Source organism: Pseudonaja textilis, chromosome 6 (genome assembly GCF_049901715.1).
Source record: "Pseudonaja textilis isolate UNSWEBS1 chromosome 6, rPseTex1.2, whole genome shotgun sequence".
Classification (NCBI taxonomy): domain Eukaryota; kingdom Metazoa; phylum Chordata; class Lepidosauria; order Squamata; family Elapidae; genus Pseudonaja; species Pseudonaja textilis.
The window spans coordinates 36,716,489-36,737,007 of NC_141995.1; positions in this window are offsets into that span (position 1 = coordinate 36,716,489).

The following is a 20,519-nucleotide window of genomic DNA, read 5'->3' on the forward strand; positions in this document are numbered from 1 at the left end:
TTCATGAACACTGTTAAAACATCAAAATCTTTATTTGGCAATTTTCTGAAAAGACTAGAGCCACCATATCTAGGCAACCATTTAGTGATGATAAAGAAATATGGAATATTATAACTCTTATCTGCCGACTTCTGGCTGAATATATTTTTACAATTTTACAGTGTTCATGGAAATTACAGGGAGATAAATGCTAAGCAGTATATAAACCTTTAAGTAGCCACACACATGTATCAGCTCCCTATGCCTAAATCTAAATATTGAAATGACTAGGAAGTGCAATATAAATCAGAATATAAGACAGAAAAAAGAGGCTAAGATACAGAAAGAGCCGAGTAAATTTTTTTTTAAATAAACCCATATGTCAATTTTTTTGCTCAACTGAATGTGGGTACTCAACCCAATTTTCTGGGATTGCATGGTAAAATAAATGCACTATGCATGATAAAATTGTGATGGCTGACTATTTCTGACTTCAGTATGCCATGCAAAATAAGCCACAAAATAATTTCAATTTTATGCCAAGAAGAGGATGGTATAGTGTCAAGGAAACACATGACTGAAGCAAGATATTGAGCACAAGATAAGGGCACATGGTGAGCACCTGACAAAGACCTTAAAACTTATAACATGCCATAGTGATGAGTTGCGGGTCCCAGTGCTGGGATGAATCAGCTGACGACCTGCACCCAGGCAGACTGTCTGGGCGGGCTCCTCTTGATGGCAAAGATGACAGCGACACAAAGGTTTCTTTTGGTGAGAGGAAGCCCAGATAGTACTACGCACCTCTCTTTTATTGTGCAGCAAGCGGGGGGGGGGGTTTACACATGAGGAGGTTAGACAGGAACAGGAAACACTGCCATATATGGTTAATCCTTATGCTATAGCTGACTCAGGTTTTTACACAGGAACAGGAATCATTGCCATATATGGCTAATCCTTAGCTGACTCAGGTTTTACACATTGCTGTTATTGTATGTGTATTGGGTTGTCTGTGTACGTGACTTCCTACTGATGTGTCATGATATTGCAACATCTCCTCTGTTTTTTATTATTTTGATACACCTCTATTCTTTATGCTGCGAGATCTAGTCCGAGTCCAAGTCCTGCCGGCATATTAGAATACGAGGGCCGTCTCCTTTTTCTGGGTATTCATCTTCGTTCTCCTCCGAGTCCGAAGTGAATGCCAATAGAGACCTTTTTTCTGCTGAGTGTTGATCTCAGACCTTATTCTTACAAGCATGTTTATGTTGGTAATCTCAGTATCAATAATGGCCAGTCGTTTTTTGAGGAATTGCATTATTTTCCCAAATACACAAGGGCCCATGGCACACAGCAATAGGAGCAATATTAATGGTCCGGTAATTGAGGAAAGAAGTGTTGTGAGCCATGGGGAGAAATTAAACATATTATGGTACCAAGTGTTACCTGCTTCCCTTTCTTTTTTGCGTAATTCCAACCGCTCTTTTAATTTATCTAATGAATCTTGTACTAAGCCGGTATGATCAGCATAGAAACAACATTCTTCTTTTAATGTTACACATAGCCCTCCTTCTTTTAAAAACAACAGATCAAGGCCCCTTCTATTCTGCAAAACAACTTCTGATAAGGATGTAAGAGATGTTTTAAGGTGAGAAATAGACTGTTCGAGAAGTTCGAGATCTTTGTCTATATCAGCACGCAAAGTTTGGTATTGATTATTACTAACTGCTAGACCGGCAATTCCCGTAGCAGCACCTGTAGCTCCTAGTCCTAGTAATACAGCAAGGGTAAGGGTGGTGACTACCTCTCTCTTAGAACGAGCAAAATTGGTGTCATCCTGCAGAAAGGTTTGGCCGGAGTGGTAAGTTATTTTTGGGACTATCGAAATGAGAACACAGTAACCATTCCTTTGAGTGATGGTGGGGCCGTGAGCACAAGCGGTGAGGCCAGTGTCACAGGCCCACCATGAATTGTTGTCCGGGACAAAATACAAGTTCTGAAAAACAGTATTGAAATTCCCACCAGTACTCCAAAGTGCCCTATAAATACCATTGAGCCATAAGTAAGTCTGGTTACAATGATGACTTGTGGTGTTAGGTACATTTCCCAGGCAATATCCCGTCCCTATAATGTTACCAATGGTTTGAGTACCTTGTGACCAACGACAAGATGAAGGTGATTTTTGGGCAGTGAAATTGGTGGTGCTACCAACAGCCTCATAGTAAGGGGGGGCTGCATTAAGACACAGCCAACAATCATTGGTAATTGCAGGGTTGCTGGCATTGAGGAGGAGGTAACTAGAATTTATTAACCGTAGCAAAGGTTGGGGAGCTGTATGGCCTGGACGATATTCTACCAGGGATATGTTTCTATTGGGACCTACTTGGATAATGGGCCGCTCAATGATGAGTTTTATGGTAAAGGTATTGCCATAGTCGTACCCATCAGCATAAATCCGGATTCCCCAGGTAAGACCCGCCTCCCACCGTGTAGTCAGCCTTTTCCCTCCCGCTGAAAACAGAATATACATGGGATTACATGGAGTCCATATGCTCCCTGAGGGGCAATCAACTTGATGCCAAGAACCATTTTGGAAGGCAAAGATATAATCGTCTTTGATCAGTGGTGACCAGGAGATAGAACCGGTGGAGAGACATGACCAAGCGGCACAGAAGGCATCTGCGGGGCCTCCGCAAACGCGAATGTTCTCGCGAGTCTGCTTATGTCCAGGGCAAATATAAAATCGATAGCGATGGACGAATCCCGGAGAAGGTGTGGGTGTCTCGGTCATGCTGGTGTAGGCGGTGAGGCCTACCAATATCTGTCTGACGTCAGCTTTGAGGGTAGGCCACCAGGTGTATGGGTGAGTGGTGTTGCTGATGGAAAATAAGACACGATCGTAGGCATCATATATTGTCCAAGTTTGTTTCACTGGCTGGTGTAGATTGAGGGGGTTTACAGGCAATGTTTGTAGGAAAAAGGAAGAAAATAATGCAGTGAAGAAGAGGAAGCAGTTATTCATCATGGAGCTTCAGCCAGTGGAGATCCAGAGGGTCTGCGTTGGGTTGTGGCTGATCAGGTGGGGAGGTATGGCAAGGGTGCACACAGCGACCAGGAATCCAGAGAACTTTTTCAGGTAACTGAATTGCAGCGTAGCCTCACCCCCAGGTGATAAGTTCAGCAGGACCCTTCCAAGCTGGATCTGGGAGTTGCCTGTAATAAACAAGTGGTCTTGCAGTGGGGAGAGAGGATTTAGTGAAATGACGAGACACAGCAGACGAGGGAGGGTTTCCAGTGAGGTTAAGGAAATTAAGAGTATACAAACAGACATTTAACAGATTTTGCAGTGTTGGGAGGTTTGGGGGGGCTAATCCCTTTTGACCCCGTGTACCGATCAAGGGCTTGTTTAAGCGTTTGGTTTGCCCTTTCTACAATAGCTTGCCCTTGGCTATTGAAAGGAATTCCAAATTTGTGGTTAATGGACCAATGATGGCAAAACTCTGAAAAAGCAGAGCTTGTGTAGGCAGGTCCATTATCTGTTTTTAGTATTTTTGGACATCCCAACACTGAAAAGGTTCGAATACAGTGGTTGATTACCTGTTTTGCATTTTTGCCCCTTTGGGGCGTGGCCAATATGAATCCTGAATAAGTATCTATAGTAACATGAAGATATTTCCATGGGGCAAAAGGAGGGTATTGAGTAACATCCATTTGCCACGTATCACATGCCTGAAGTCCCCTGGGGTTAACCCCTTGAGGGATAGCTTTCGCTTGGAGACTGCATGTGGGGCATTGTTGGATGATGGCAATTGCTTCAGCCATAGTAATGCCAAATTGTTTGACCAGAGCCTTTTTATTTTGATGAAAATAAGCATGACTTTCTCCTGCCGTTAAGGGGGCAGGTTGTGTTTGAGCAGCAAAAAACTGTTGGCAAGCAGTATCAGCTCTGACATTTCCCTCAGAGAGGTAACCTGGGAGTTGCTGGTGACTCCGAATGTGAGCAATAAAAAAAGGGTGTTGACGAGCAGTAATGAGCTGCTGTAAGCAAGAGAACAGTTTTAGAAGGGAAGTCTCTACAGAGGGGGAAAGATAAGAGCCATATATGTGAAATACTACTTGAGTGACATACAAGCTGTCAGAGATAAGATTGATTGGGATGTGAGGAAATTTTTCCAAGGCTAAGATGACGGCCGCTAGTTCTGCTTTTTGGGCTGAGGTCTGAAGAGTTGTACGACAGGAATGCCATTGGCCATCTTCCAGCCAAGTACAGGCACCAATGGTCTTGGAACCATCAGTAAAGATGGTTAAAGCTTCAGAGAGAGGTTGTGTGGAGAGGGGTGAAGGAAAAGTGATGGGTACAGTTTTTATAATTTGAATGAGAGGATCAGCTGGCAAATGACACGATACTGATCCAACCCAATCAGCTAATGCATATTGGAGATCCTCTGAATTTTGAAAGAGCTGTTCCCAAGTATGTAATTTGAGAGGAACATATACAGTGCTGGGTTCTATACCCATGAGGGCTTTGAGACGTGTTCGGCCTTTTTGAATTAATAGGGCCATTTGCATGGGTTTTGTGGTAATTGTTGCACGAGGGGTGTGTGGTAAGTGCAACCATTCAATGATCACAATACGCTTGCGGGAGGAAACAACTTGTAATAATATGGCTGTAAAAAGAGCACATGTTGGAAGGATGGCTAGAGAAACGGGTACATTTGGGTGTATGCGGTCAACCCACTGTTCTCTTAAGGCTTGGTTAATTTTGGTTAGGCAGTCTTTCTGTTCTTTGGTTAGTGGAATTTTCTGGGCTGGCTGTTGACAGCCAGTAAGAGCTGAAAATAATGGGGAAAGATCATTAGTAGAGATAGACAGGAAAGGTCTGGCCCAATTGATAGTACCTAAACACTGTTGGAGTTGTACCAGTGTGGGGCTAGGGGGAAGATTAATAAGAGGAAGATCTGGTGAAGCAGTAGATCGTAAGAGTTTATGGCCTAAATATTGGAAGGGATAATGGGCTTGTATCTTCTCAGGCGCTACATGAAGTCCTGCAGCGGTGAGTTGCTGTGTGAGTTCAGGAATAGTTTTTTGTACGGTGCCTTTTGGCCCTTCAGCTGCTATCAAGATGTCATCCATGTAATGATATACTAAAAATGAGGGGTGGCTCTCGCGAAAGGGGGTGAGAACCTGGTCTACATAATATTGGCACATAGTTGGGCTATTCAGCATGCCCTGAGGTAAAACTTTCCACTGATATCTAGCAGTAGGTTTAGCATTGTTATATTCTGGCACCGTAAATGCAAACAAGAGGCGATCACTTTTATTCAAAGGTATAGAGAACAGTCCTTCAGATCAATTATAATGAGGTCATAATTATGAGTAATAATATTAGGATTAGGCAAGCCGCATTGTAGCGCCCCCATGGGTTGGAGAATGGTATTGATGGCCCTCAAATCCTGAAGGAGCCTCCATTTCCCTGATTTCTTTTTTACGACAAAGACAGGAGTATTATAAGGACTTTGTGATGGCTCAAGGTGACCTAAAGTAAGTTGTTCCTTGACTAAACCCTGTAAGGCTGATCATTTTTCTACAGGTAGTGGCCATTGATCAATCCAGACTGGAGTTGAAGATTTGAGTTGAAGTTTGAGAGGGGTAAGAGTTGCCATTGGCTAAGGAATGGTTAGCGTGGCATGAAATTGAGAGAGAAGGTCCCGTCCCCACAGATTAACGTGAAGAGGAAGGATGACAGGTTGAATGTAAGCAGTAGTGGAGACGCCAGCAGAAGTGGCAGAAAGCCACTTAGAACTGACCTTTGCTGTTTGAATACCGCCGACTCCCCGGACAGAGGGGGATTCTTTGGTTGGCCAGGTAGGGGGCCACTCAGAGGTACGGATGACAGAAATGTCTGCGCCTGTATCAACCAACCCTGTAAAGAGACGACCATTTAATTGGACGGTCATCATAGGCTTATTTCCTTCCACTGGGCGATCCAAAGCTAACAAATCAGAAGGGGGAGGAAGAATGATAAGGGTGGCAACAATAGAACCCTTGGCCATTGAGAAGGGGTGGTCCCCTATGAAGGCCAGGGAAAGATTCGCTAAAGACTGATCATCATAGAGGAACGGGGCTGCCACCACTCCTTCAATAGTCAGGGTGGAGTTAGGAATAATCAGCAAAGGGTGCTGTGAAGGGACAGAAAATGCTACTGTCAGAGGAAGGGTGACAACAGATCCAGGATCCTCATAGACAATAGATTCGGATAGAAGAACTGGCAAGGAAGTAGGTACAGCCTTTGGAGTGGGGCTAGCTGTTGGCCCCGAAACTAGTTTTCCAGCTGTTGCTGAGCCGGGCGGGGATTGGTGCGACACTGGCTGGCCCAATGGAAACCATTGCGACAGCGCGGGCACACAGTTTTTGGTTTAGAACCAGGGGGCTGGCCGCACCCACGAGGGGTGCTGCCGCCACCCGGAGCACGACACTGTGAATGAAAATGGCCAGGCTTCCCGCAATTATAACAATTTCCCTTCAGGTGAGAGGTGGACAAAGCAAGAGTAGAAGAAAGAATTGAAGCTAAAGCCGCAGTGCGGTGAGATTTCGTGCCTACTTCCTGGCACGCGCGAATATAATCTGCAAGATTTTGAGTTGGCAAGGCTTGAAGGGGCTTAAGAATTTTCTGACAGTCCACATTAGCATTAGCAACAGCTAAACGCATGAGAAGTTCGCTCTGAGCTGCAATATTATCCACTTGCCTGCTAATGGCATCTGTGAGACGATCAATAAAGGAGGTATAGGGTTCAGAGGGCCCTTGAAGGATAGAAGTAAAGGAATGAGTAGGTTGAGAGGTGTTAGGGAGCTGTTTGAAGGCATTTAGCGCAGCGTCCCTCATAATTGGATACCCCCCCACTCCCATAGTGATCTCTTGCACAGGGTTTTGCACCGTACCTTGGCATAAGAGATGATCAAGAGTAACTCCTGCTGGTAGTCCGGCTGCAGCAGCAGCGTTAATACCGAGGCGAAATTCATTGTGCCAGGTGGCAAGTGAAGCAGGAGAGAGAAGCATAGAAGCAATAGCTTTCCACTCTGAAGCAAGAACCAGATGATGCGTAGAAATGTTGGCTAAAAGTTGGCGGGTATATGGGGAATCAATGCCATACTTAGAAGCAGCAGTTTTTAATTCCTTTAGCAAAGCCCACTCCAATGGAGTATAATGAGGGACAGGATTACCCCCAGCAGCGGGGGTTTGAAGAATCATAGGGAAACAAGAAAGATCATCTGCAGATAGTTTTCCTTCTGCCAAAGCCGATTTAAAGGCATTATGGACAGGAGGATCTGTCACTGTGGAGGAAGGAGGCAACAGAGAAGAGTCAAGGGGTGGGGGGGAGTAGGGTGGAGGTGCTGAGGCAGCAACAGGACAGAGTTCAGCAGAAGGTGGGTCTGAGGAAGACTGGATAGAATCATCAGGAAAGAGAATATTAAAAGCAGCCATAATGGCACGCCAAGAACAAATAATCTGAGGTGGAGCCCTAGGTGGTTCATGCATCCATTTCCCCATCCGTTCCCAAGAGGAACGTTTAAGAGTGCCTTCTGCGGGATACGCGGGGCAGTGTTGTTGAACATAACTCAAAAAATCATTCAAATACTTTTTTGACAGAGGATATACATTTGTGCCGTTAGCCTTTTGCAAATAATTTGCCTTCTTCACTAAAGAGAGAAGTTCATCCCTATGCTTGAGCTGAACTTGAGAAAGTGAGGAGCCCATACTTACGATGCGCGAGCCTATTCCAGGTGCGTAGTACAGAAGTGAAGGAAGCGTATTCCTAGACAAGAATCACGCCTTGTTGGGGACGTATCGTTGAGACGATCACGTCGGGGTCACCAGTTGATGAGTTGCGGGTACCAGTGCCAGGATGAATCAGCTGACGACCTGCACCCAGGCAGACTGTCTGGGCGGGCTCCTCTTGATGGCAAAGATGACAGCGACACAAAGGTTTCTTTTGGTGAGAGGAAGCCTAGATAGTACTATGCACCTCTCTTTTATTGTGCAGCAATCAGGGGGTGGGTTACACATGAGGAGGTTAGACAGGAACAGGAAACACTGCCATATATGGTTAATCCTTATGCTATAGCTGACTCAGGTTTTTACACAGGAACAGGAATCATTGCCATATATGGCTAATCCTTAGCTGACTCAGGTTTTACACATTGCTGTTATTGTATGTGTATTGGGTTGTCTGTGTACGTGACTTCCTACTGATGTGTCATGATATTGCAACACCATAGGTTCATGGAGAAGGGTTAAAAAAAAGGTCACTTAGCAATCTCTATGATCCAAATCCTGCCCCTCTTTTTTACATATTGCTTTGTATTTATAAATTTTTTGTCATGCTATTACAACTGCCATCTTTACTTCTACTTTTTTTTACCCTCCCATGCAGATACCCTTTCAGTATGCAAGTAAGAATGTTTTTTTTTTTCCTACTGGGGAGAAAGAGATGGAGGTTTTAGTCACTCCTCACTTCTTCTAGCTTCTCTGTGTTGGTGGGAAATAGTATTTCATACTGAAGCAGAATCCATGCAAAGCTGAATGTAGTTGTATGGTTTTATGTGGTTGAAACTGAGCAGTAATAAAGTATGGATTTCAATATTGAAGACAATTAAAGTTCTATTGTTGGAATTCAAAATCATTGTTGCTTTTTTGTGTGCCTTTTAATTGGTGTTAATTTCTGGCAAATGCCTGGTTTCATATTTTCAGAATTAAGATTTTGGGAGATTTTGAAATTGCTTCCTTCCAAGGACTGAGAAAAAGTGACTGGTCCAAGGTTGGCTTTGTGCTAAAGTAGGATTAGAATTTGTGGTCTCCCAGTTCTAGCCTTAACTACTACACCAAAGTGGCTGTTTTTTAATTATTGCATTTAGTGCACATGTTGTTTGTTTGAAGAGAAAAAAGTACCAGAGCTTCTTTAAATTAATTTAATTATTAAATTAAAGAAATAGAAAATAAAATTTCTACTTTCAATATTATCTTAAACCTATTCCACAGAGAATTCCACATAATTTCCCCAATAGTTCGATACCTTCTTAGCAATCCTTCAAATAGTTCATTGAAAGACAGTTAATACAGCTTGACATAATTAAGCCTTTTTAATTCAGTGAGTGATTAACTCTGGATTAAAAATATTGATACTTATTTGAGCTGTGTGTGTGTTTTAGAAATGATTTGGCAGAGCTGCTTCAGAGTTTGTGTGATCACAACACCTGTTTGTTAGTCTGAAAATGTCATAAAAAAGGGCCAGTTACTTTAAAAGTTGTTTTATTTCTAATGAGCTAATTCTTTAAAGCAGCTGCATCCTTCTACAGGCTTATTTCTGGAAAGCTTTAAAGATGAGAAGTTTGTATCCCATGAAGCAAAAAATACATTGAGTTCCCTAAGGACCAACATATATCTTCCAAATATCTTTCAAAGCAATGCAAGTCTAATATTCATACAGTAACTGAAATGGAATCAAGGCTAAGGGTTTTCTTGACATTCTGTGTAAATTGTACCTTGAGAAACCTATTTAAATTAATTAGTAGACAATAGGTGAATAGTTAAGATTTATAATAAAGACCCCTTCTTACAGCATGGTCTTTCCATCATACTCACGTCCTTTGTTGTCAAATTTAGCAAACAGGGAAGGAGCTATTGCTTGATTACATCTTGCATCTGCATTCACTGATTCATTCCATTGGATTGTTTTTTTATTCTCTCAAATTCTCACTCTAATACCTGTGTTTCAAGGCATGATGATATTAAAAGAATAACAGATATGTCACAATGTTACTGGACTAATGATAGGAGAAAGGAGAATTAAATATGTTTGCTGCCCTTGAGTTATATATAAAAAGGTGGGATAAAATTAAGATGATGGTGATGAAGCATTCAAATCAGAATTGAGAAGACACCAACAGATGTCTTCTAGCAAATGGCACCTTTACAAAGAAGTAGAAAAAGCAGTGGACCACCTAGTTAGCTGCTCCAATGAGATCACCGAGCCAGAATACAAACAACAGTATGACAAAATAGCAGCAACAGAGCACTGGAATGCTGCAGAAATTTTAGGCAAGTACTAGTGGGACCACAAAATAGACAAAGGTGAAGATGATAATAGAACATAATAAAAGATGAAGAAGCTAAATTGCAGTGGAATTTTAGAATTTAAACAGACAAATGTCTGCCAGACAACACTCCCGACTTATCAATTAGTGATTAAAAAGAGACAAATTCTGGATAGTGGACTTGCAGCACCAGGAGACAGTAGAAGAGGAATAATTAGACAAAATAGCAAAATACAAATGTCTACAAATAAAAGTGGAAAAACTGTGGCAAAAGAAAGCAAAAAATTAGAAATAGGTACTTTGGGCACAATTCTAAAACATCACTTGAAAACTATTATCATTAACAAAATCTACGGTTAATCAATTGCAAAAGACAGTTTTACTTGAAAAATTATGTCAAAGTGTCCATGCTGGTATCAATAGTTATCAGAATACAGGTGTCATACCCATTAGGAAATTTGTGTATTGAACATATTTCCATGTAATCAGTTCCAAAAGGCCACACTGCTTAGAACCACACATATACTATGCTGATATATTATGCCATCATAGGTTCTTGGGAGGAATTCAGTGTGAAAGGAAAACACCAGCAAAATAAATAGACAGATTAACAGAGTTGGAAAGGACCTTATAGTCCAACCTTCTGCCCAAGCAAGAAATCCTATACATTTCTGACAGATGGCATTCCAATGTCTTCTTGAATACCTCCAATGATGAAGCTCCCACAACTACTAAAGGCAAGCTGTTCCATTGGTTGATTGTTTGCATTGTCACAAAATTTCTCCTTATTTATAGGTTGAATCTCTCCTTGATCAGTTTCCATCATTATCCCTTGTCTGGCTTTCAGGTGCTTTGGAAAACAGGTTGAAACCCCTCAAATATTGGTATCATGTCTCCTTTGGTTCTTCTCTTCATTAGACTAGCCATACCCAGTTCCTGTAACCGGTTTCATATGTTTTAGCCTCCAGTGCCCTAATCATCCTGGTTGCTCTTCTCTGCATTCTTTCTAGTCTCAACATCTTTTTATAGTGTGGTGACCAAAACTGGATCCAGTATTCTAGGTGTGGTCATACTAAGGCTTTATAGAGTGGTATCAGTACCTTATTTGATCTTGATTGATTCCCTTTGTTAATGCAACTTAGGATTGTATTGACTTTTTGGCTGCCGCTGCATACTGTTAGCTCATGTTTAATTGGTTGTCCATTAAAATGCCACGATCTCTCTCACAGTTATTGTTATTAAGCCTGGTTTTACCAAGTCTATATGTATACTTTTGATTTTATCTACATTGTATATGTAGATAAAATATGTATACTTTGTACTTTTATCTATATGTATACTTTGTACTTTTATATCATCTAGGATGTTGGCTATTCCTGCCACGTTAGTATCACCCACGGATCACCCAAGTTTTCTTTCTATCCCCTCATTCCCTCAGTTGTTTATGAAGATATTGAAGAGTACTGTACCTAAGATGGAACCTTGGGTTAATCCACTGTTTACTTCCCTCCATGTAGATGTCATACCGTTAAGGACTATTCATTGAGTACAGTTTGTTAGCCAGTTACAAATCCATCTGATGGTGATGCTATCCCATTTTTTTCTATCTTATCAAGAAGTAGGTTGTGCTCTACTTTGTTGAATGCCTTGCTGAAGTCTAAGCATACTATGTCCATATTATTTCACTGGTCCACTAATTTAGTCACTAGGTTGAAGAATGAAAAAGGATTGGTTTGGCCTTATCTGTTTTTAACAAACCCATGCTGACTGCTAGTTATTATTTTACTTGTTTCAAGATGTTGATAGATCTGTTTTTTATTACCTTTTCCAGTATCTTCCTGGATATTAATGTTAGGCTGATTGGTCTCTAGTTTCCTGGGTCTCTGTTTTTCCCCCCTTTTTAATGATAACTGTGAAATAATAATAATAATAATAATAATAATAATAATAATAATAATAATAATAATAATAATAATAATAATAATAATAATATAGGGACAAATCAGAATAATATCTACTGTAAATGTTGTCAATTCCCCAATTAATGTCTCTCTGTAAGGTCAAGGCTAAAATCTTTCTAGTACTGGATGAAAAAAAAATTAATGTTTATGAATTCCATATTTTAAAAGCTTGTTATAAGTTGTACTCTTTGTCCTACTTATTTCTATTCCAGTTTACTTTAATATAGATGATGGTTCTTTCTTTTTGGAAGACTAAAATGAGATTCAATAGTGATGCTTGCTCTGGTAGTTAACTTCATAATGTGTAACTAATGTGCTATATATTCCTTGGTTCTTCATTTAAATCTAGAGTTCTTTATAGTTTTTCCAATGTTTTGCCAATGACCCCAAATTTCTATAGCATTTATGTCTTTAGTAAAATGGAGCACATTCAGCAGTGAGTACTTTCTTAACTTTCATCTTTCCACAAAGGCTCAGTCTGTTGTGTAGCAAAGCTGTTGTGTTGCATCAAACAACGTTACTTTAGTGTCTTCTCACTGTGAATGATACCATCTATCTTGTTATCTCACACCCCTAATTCTAAAGTAATTGTCACATTTGGGTGTCTGTAGGACACTTGCAAACTCAGACTGCATATCTCCTATTTTTTCTAAATAAGAATATTCTGTTCTATATAATATCTATGTAACCTTGTTGTCTTGCTTCAGGCCCATCTAGATGCAAGAAGCGAGTGATTCACTATAACTATTTCCTTTAGAAATAAGAAAATGATGACTGGGCCGACGTCAATTATTGTTTTCACCACACTCCCTAGTATTTTTCAGACGTAGCAAGAATCTCATGATAATGTTGATTCTACAATGTATGAATGTCCTATGAATCCAACAACAAAACACAATTCATTTTATTAAATCAGCCAACATAACCCCTTAAAATATGTAGTACCTTCTTCTTTGGATATGTATGAGTTCATCTGATTATATTAAAGGAGCTAACCCAAAATGTTTATGTTAAGAGGGGTCCTTAAACTTATATAGCAATTAAATTGAAACTATTGTGATGTAACCTTATAGTTTAAGCCTCAACCCCCCCCTCCACGGGGGGGGGGGGGAGAACCAGATAGAATTAAAGGTATTTGTGATGTATGCATTGTATTGTTTATTCTAGCAGAATTATGCCCCCAAACTATTTCCTTAAGAAATAAATATTGTACTATTACAGATCAAATTTTGCACATCTTCACCAGTTGGGATAAAAATAGTATGGAATCCCAGTGATGGGGTGATGAAACAATAAATGCTGTGCTATAAATATAGGACTGTGCATCTGTTAAAAGTTTGATTTCAGAACAGGCTGGAGTAATTTAGAACAGATTTATTTCACAGAGATTAAATGATTGTGTGTAAGTCACCCTATTCTAGTTTTTTTTTTTTTTTTAAAGCAATAGTTCCAGTTCTAAAGTCTGGTATGCTGCCAATGCAGCACCCCACCAGTTGCATTGAAAGAGGCGAAAAATGTTTTTCTGTTTACATGAAACATCATGAACAGTGGGGGAGAGTGAGTACTGACTAATCTGTCCTCAAATCAAGGATCAGATAGCAATAGTATGCAATTACAGAAAATATGTCAGAATGCCAAACTCTGAACCTATAGAGTTTTATGACTGCTTAGGAGAAGCTTGATTGGCTTTACATGTCATGCATGAAATCAGAAGAATCTTTGGAAACTTTCTAGTCTAACTCCTTGCGCTGTGAGGAAGCCAATAGCAGAATGTTCTTGAAAAATAGCCATTGAGCCTCAGTTATGCATCTTCAGTGAAGCAATCTGTTCCATTGCTGAACAGCTGTATGATAAGATAGATAAGATAAGATATAACTTTATTACCATTCTTTTTTTACTGTGAGCATACGGGCCCACATAAAAAATGAAATTCTGTTGCCTGCTCTCAAGAGAAAGTATATATCTACCCAAACACATACACAGCATACATAACATACATATATACATGCTACATACATACATAAACATATACCTACCTACACACACACACACACACACACACACACACACACAAGTTTGATGCTATATGGAACAAAACTGTGACTGAATCTATATGTTCTGCTTCGGATATCATGAAGCCTCTACCCAGAAGGTAAGAAGGTAAAAAGAAAAACAAGTCATAAATTGGATGTGTCCCAAACATTCCTGTGGACTCTGCTCAAGCATTGCTTATATGCTATGTCCTGAATAGAATTCCTTCTATGAACTACCAATGATCTTTTCTGCCATCCTCACCACTTTTTGCATCATCTTCCTGTCTGAAACAGTAATGCTTCCAAACCAGACAGTAATGCAATGACAGGATGCTCTCAATCGTCCCTCTATAGAAAGTGGTAGGGACAGGGGAAGGAAGGTGAACTTTTTTAATGCAATATAGAAAATATAGGCACCGCTGAGTCCACTTCACCAGTGTCTCACTGTTGCATGTCCAAGCTAGCTTACTGGCTAGCTGCATACCCAGAAACATGATTCTGCTAACCACCTCCACAAGTGAATCACTAATAGACAGAGGTGTGTAGCTGTGCCTGCCTTTTCTGAAATTGACAATGATCTCTTCAGTTTTTCCTACATTGAAAATGAGGCTATTTTTGTTATACCAGTTCACGAAATCCTTTACCTCCTTATGGTAAGCACTTTCATTGTCATCTTGAATAAGGCCCACACTATTGTATCATCTGCATACTTCTCAATATGGTTGGTGGCAAATCTAGCACAATAGTCATGGGTCAACAGGGTGAAAGAACAGTGGACTTAGGACACAGCCCTGAGGAGAACCTGTGTTCAAGAAAATTGTGTTAGAAATATTAGCCCCAATTTGCACATATTGGGTCTATCAATCAGAAAATCAAGAATACAGTTGCACAAAGGAGTATTAAAGCCTAAAAGGCCCAGTTTGTCTACTATATGCTGAGGCGTGATAGTATTAAATACCAAATTGAAGTGGACAAACAGCATTCACACATGAGTATTTCTTTCCTGTAAGTGTGTTAAACTCAGATGGAAAACAGAAGAAATAGCATCCTCTGAAAGGCGATTTGGATGGCAAGCAAACTGAAATGACTCAAATGCTGGAGAGAGGCTGGATACAATAATGTCCTTTATCAGCCTCTGAAAACATTTCATTATGATGGATTTAAGTGCAACTGGATGATAATCATTGAGACCCATAACTGTAGACTTTTTTTGGCACTGGCAAAAATAATGGGCATCTTAAAATATGATAGGATCACTGCTTGCTGCAGTGAAAAATCTAACTTCTGACTATGGGCTTGCTTTGCTCTTTTTATGGCACTTTTCAAATCTGGCTGTATTAAGTGCCAGCATATCACTGAATTTAAAAGCCACATTCCATTCTTTCAACATCTTGCAAACCTCATACATCATCCACGGTTTTTCATTCATCCTCACAACCATGTTTTGAAGACAGACGTCCTCAATGTACTTTTGAATATATACAAACACAATTGTGGCATACTCCTCCACATTAATATGTTGTTCATCTGTTGCTGCTTCTTTAAACATGTGTCAATCCATGCACTCAAAGCAATCCTGTGATGCTTCTATAGCTCTCTTCACCTAAACTCTCACCTGATTAACTGCTGGTTTGTCTCTGAGTAATAAAGTCATATGCTGAAATAAGCATAACCAATATGCTTATTCCAGCATATAAGACTTTATTACTCAGAAAGAAACCAACTGCTGTCAAGTCTCCAGGTTAAACATGTGCAATACCTCTCTGAAGCATAGATGTTTTATCAGCAAGTGACAGTTAGTGTTAAAAACCAGAACCTTTACACTGGAAGTTCCATCGTCTCTGTTATTTAGATTTCTTCATTTAGATTAGAATGTAAAAGAAAGAAAGGTCAGGCACAGGTCTACCCTCCTTTTTCTATAATTGCCAATGTGCTGCTTTCAGTCTGCCTCCACTAGCTTATCACTATTTTTTTCCAAATCAGAAATTTTCACTCTACCACCATCTCTGTAGCACTGTAACTCTGAACTACAGGATTGTTCATAAAAGTAAATGAACTTAATGTTTGGTTAGCATTAAACAAAGTTATGTGATGGATCTCAGTTTTCTACACATCAGATAGCTATAAATTTAATTTGTGAAGTTCAGTTTAATTTGTTAACTTATGAAGGATCTGGTAATTGTCAAGACTTGTTGAACACTTTTCAGCTTTCAGATCCAAAATTCTAAATGTGGCGATAGGGTTTTATTATATGGAAAAAGGAAAGACACTCACCACATTCTCAACATCATTCCTTTCAAAATTCCCAAGATGCTGGGGAATTCAGAGCTATCTCTATGACACTAGTGCTCAGCCATTTTTTTTATTGTTGACTAGGTGTATTGATTGTAAATGCATGATGAACCTGAACATGGACTAGCTTTGAGGATCTAATTTCATCCTTTTGGTTATGGTAAGGTGACAATTCTTCTCTAATTTTATCAAAGCATTATTCACTGTAACATTTTTTTGGACATTTAAAATTTTTGATCCAGTTTTCAACTCTCCAAAAGCCTGAACACTTTCAGAAGTGTTCACTCTCATAGATATGAGTGCTCATGTGCAGTCTTCTCCAGATACCATCATAGAAACTGGGCCTGTTACAAAAATATCAAGAGCCTACTCTTCACTGATTTTTCTCCAAAAAGCTTCAAATGTCGCTGTAAGATACAAACAAGAGCTGGTGCTGTTTAATCTCTTGCAGACTCATTGAAAAGCTTTTTTCTCTCCTTGTGGGTCTCATTTATAGATATTGTGAAAAATAGTGTTTAAAGTCTTGTCTCAACCTTCCATGGTATAGAATTACAGATGAGCCATAAATTTGCCTTTGGTAATCACCAAATGATAAAATGTTCAATGAAATTTCACCTCAGTAGCCATTTTTGAATGAAATGGATGACCAAGATCTATTTCAGTCTGGCTTTTTCTGGAAAACAAGATATTATGGTATCTCGGGACACCTACATAATTGGATAGAAGCATTCCTGTCAAACAGACAACAAATGGTCAAAATTGGGACCATCCTATCAAATTCTGTACCTGTCAACAGTGGTGTCCCCCAAGGCAGTGTTTTAGGACCAACTCTCTAAATACTCTACATAAATGACCTCTGTGATCATATCAAGAGAAACTGTGTCCTCTTCACTGACGATGTAAAGCTATTCAACACCACAGACAATACTACTACCTTTTAAAAAGACCTTGACTGTGTATCAGAATGGTCAAACAAATGGCAACTTCAAATCTCAACAAACAAATGCTCTGTCTTACATATTGGCAAAAAAAAAATCAGAAAATAAAATATAAGCTGAATAGTCAAGACCTTGTTGATGATCCAAACTTTGTCAAGGACCTTGGAGTTCTCATCTCTGATGATCTAAGTGTTAGAGCCCACTGTAACTACATAGCCAAAAAGGCATTAAGAGTTGTTAACCTAATCCTACATAGCTCTTTCTCTTAGCATACAAAACATTTGCTAGACCAATACTTGAATACAGCTCATCAGTCTGGAATCTGCATTACGTATCTGATATTAACACAGTTGAAAAAGTCCAGAAATATTTCACAAGAAGAGTTTTCCACTCCTTTACTTGTTGCAGAATACCTTATGCCCCCAGACTTGAAATTCTAGACCTAGAAAACCTACAACTACGCCGCCTTCGGTCCGATCTAAGTATAGTATATAAAATTATACATTGCAATGTCCTACCTGTCAATGAATACTTCAGCTTCAACCATAACAATACAAGAGCACACAATAGATACAAACTCAAGGTAAACCGCACTAAACTTGATTGCAGGAAATACGACTTCAGTAACAGAGTGGTCAATGTCTAGAATACTCTACCTGACTCTGTGGTTTCTTCCCCAAACCCCCAAAACTTTAACCTTAGACTGTCTACTATTGACCTCACCCCTTTCCTAAGAAGTCTGTAGGGGGAGTGCATAAGGACACCAATGTGTCTACTGTCCCTATTCTATTGTTCTTTTTTATTTTTATTTCTTTTCTTTTTCTTTCTTTTTTAAAAAATATATTTTTATTAAAAATATTTACATCGTAAAACATCATGGTATCAACAACATTCTTGGCATCTATACAGGATTTTGGTTTAAATACCATAATACATTATATTCTATTTGTCTACTATTGAATAATATCTTTAGCTGTAATTACTATTCTTATATCTTTATATAGTTTACAAAATTTTATTTTATTTTCTTAAGGGTTTTTCTTATATGTATCCATTTCATGTATCCATAACTGTGTTTATAACTTATACCTGTTATCTTATAATTGCTTGACTAAATAAACAAACAAAGAAAGAAAGAAAGAAAGAAATTTGCTTTAGTCACACTGGTTGGCAGTGAGTTTCAAAATAAACAGATACCTGATTTTCTTGGTACTTTCTTAGGATACTTGATATTATCACAGAAGTCTTGTGAGGTACCATGTTTTGGATGGGTTAATTCTTATTTTTCACCATAAATTATACAATAACTTAGAGACCCATGTATTTTCTATGCCTTTTAGCAACTGAAACTGGTCTCTATTGCTCCATAAACTGTACATCATGAATATATGGATGATATTAAACATTAAACCAATGTAGATGTTTACATGTCCAAAAGTTAAAATAGCATATTTTGAATGCAGCTGACTATAATATACATCCATATGATCGTCATTAGTTATTAGTTTGGTGCTTTTTCTGATCTAAACTACTATATTATATAGCTTGGGAGTGAGACACATTCCTTCCAAAACATAGTCTTGACATGGAATGAGTGTTGCATAGTGGTTGTTATGCAACATAAAAGAAGTATGACATCTGAGTGAAGAATTATTTTTGTGACATTTGTATATATGATTCTTTTTCTCTAACAACAAAATCAGTGCATGTACTTGAGAAATTTAAATGAAATTATTCCAATAGAAATGTGCACAAACACACCATATTTTGTTGCTGCAATTGTTATTTTCTTCTGTGGCTATCTGAGTTTATATACTGAAAGCCAAAACTACTATGGAAAATAATGAGACTAAGAATCTGTGCTGAGCAAGTAGTTTTTAATATCAGACAATCCTTTGCTGTTGGAAAATTTACTAATTTATTAATCAGTCTTCTTATGATAATAGCACCTGTCAGTTAAAAAATGTCAGCTTTTGACAAAGTTCTTCATGTATTCAAGTTTTACGTGAAAGGGGGAAAAATTCATAAAGATTCCCTTAAAATGCAGTGAAGGGAAATTTCAGGATTGGCATTTCTGGGTTTCTTTGTTTTTGTTTTTTGAAGGGGGAATCCTTATACTTTGGCTTATAGACACTATTGCAGAACGATACTAGATTACCCTAACTGATTAACATCTCTTTAACATTGGAAATGAAAATAATATCAATAAGTTAATATTAATATATTGAATTTTATGTACTGTAATGTGAGCAGTATTACTGGGTATCACACACAGTGTATTTTTACTATAGCATATTTTGGGTAAGATAGAAAGATGTGAGACGTAAATAATTATCATCTATGTTATTTTCTCCTTCAGTCTTTTACAAATTTCCCTGTTCATATAGGGCAGAAAGAGTATTCAATTATAGTTTGAGCCAAGTAAGAGAAATAAATTTAGTGATTGAAACTGAAATATTAAAGCTAAGAGTGTCCATGTCCCCAACAGCAAAATGTTTATTTATCAGGAATTAAGTTTCATTGATTTTAATTGAACATTCTTCAGGGATATGTGTTTATCTTAATTTATGCTTACAAAACATAACAATATATTACAAAGAAATATAATTGAACACAGGAATTTTAAATAGTCTATAGCAATATATATGATGAAATCTATGTCTTATTTATTGATCTATGTATTCTTTTTTAACAATTTTAAAATTATCTTGAAACAAAGGTATTTTTCAATAGGTAGACATAATATATTTAGATTTCAGCAAGGCATTTGACAAAGTAGACCACAACCTACTTCTTAGTAAGCTAGAAAAATGTGGAATAGATAGCACCACCACTAGATAGACTCGCAACTGGCTGGTGGGTGACAGGGGAAAGATACTGTAAAATCTCTAGTAAGAGATAGTATTTGCCGGTTCTCCAAACTACTCAAAATTTCCGCTACCAGTTCTCCAGAACTGAAGTGAACCTGCTGAATACCACCTCTGCTCAATGGTTATTTGATCTGAAATGGAGGGAAAAAACTCCCCATTCTTTGAAAAGTTTTCCTTATATTTGGAGGAAGCAATAATGGTGTGTTTGTTATTTTATCTGTGGACAGAATGCAATAGCCTACTTATTAGTTCTGTTTTGTTTTCCATATGTCTTCTATTCCTGAAACCTCTGAGCAGCTACTTTATCATAGTTGGAACCTTCCTTATCTGTCTTTCCTCCCCCCCTCCTGGAGT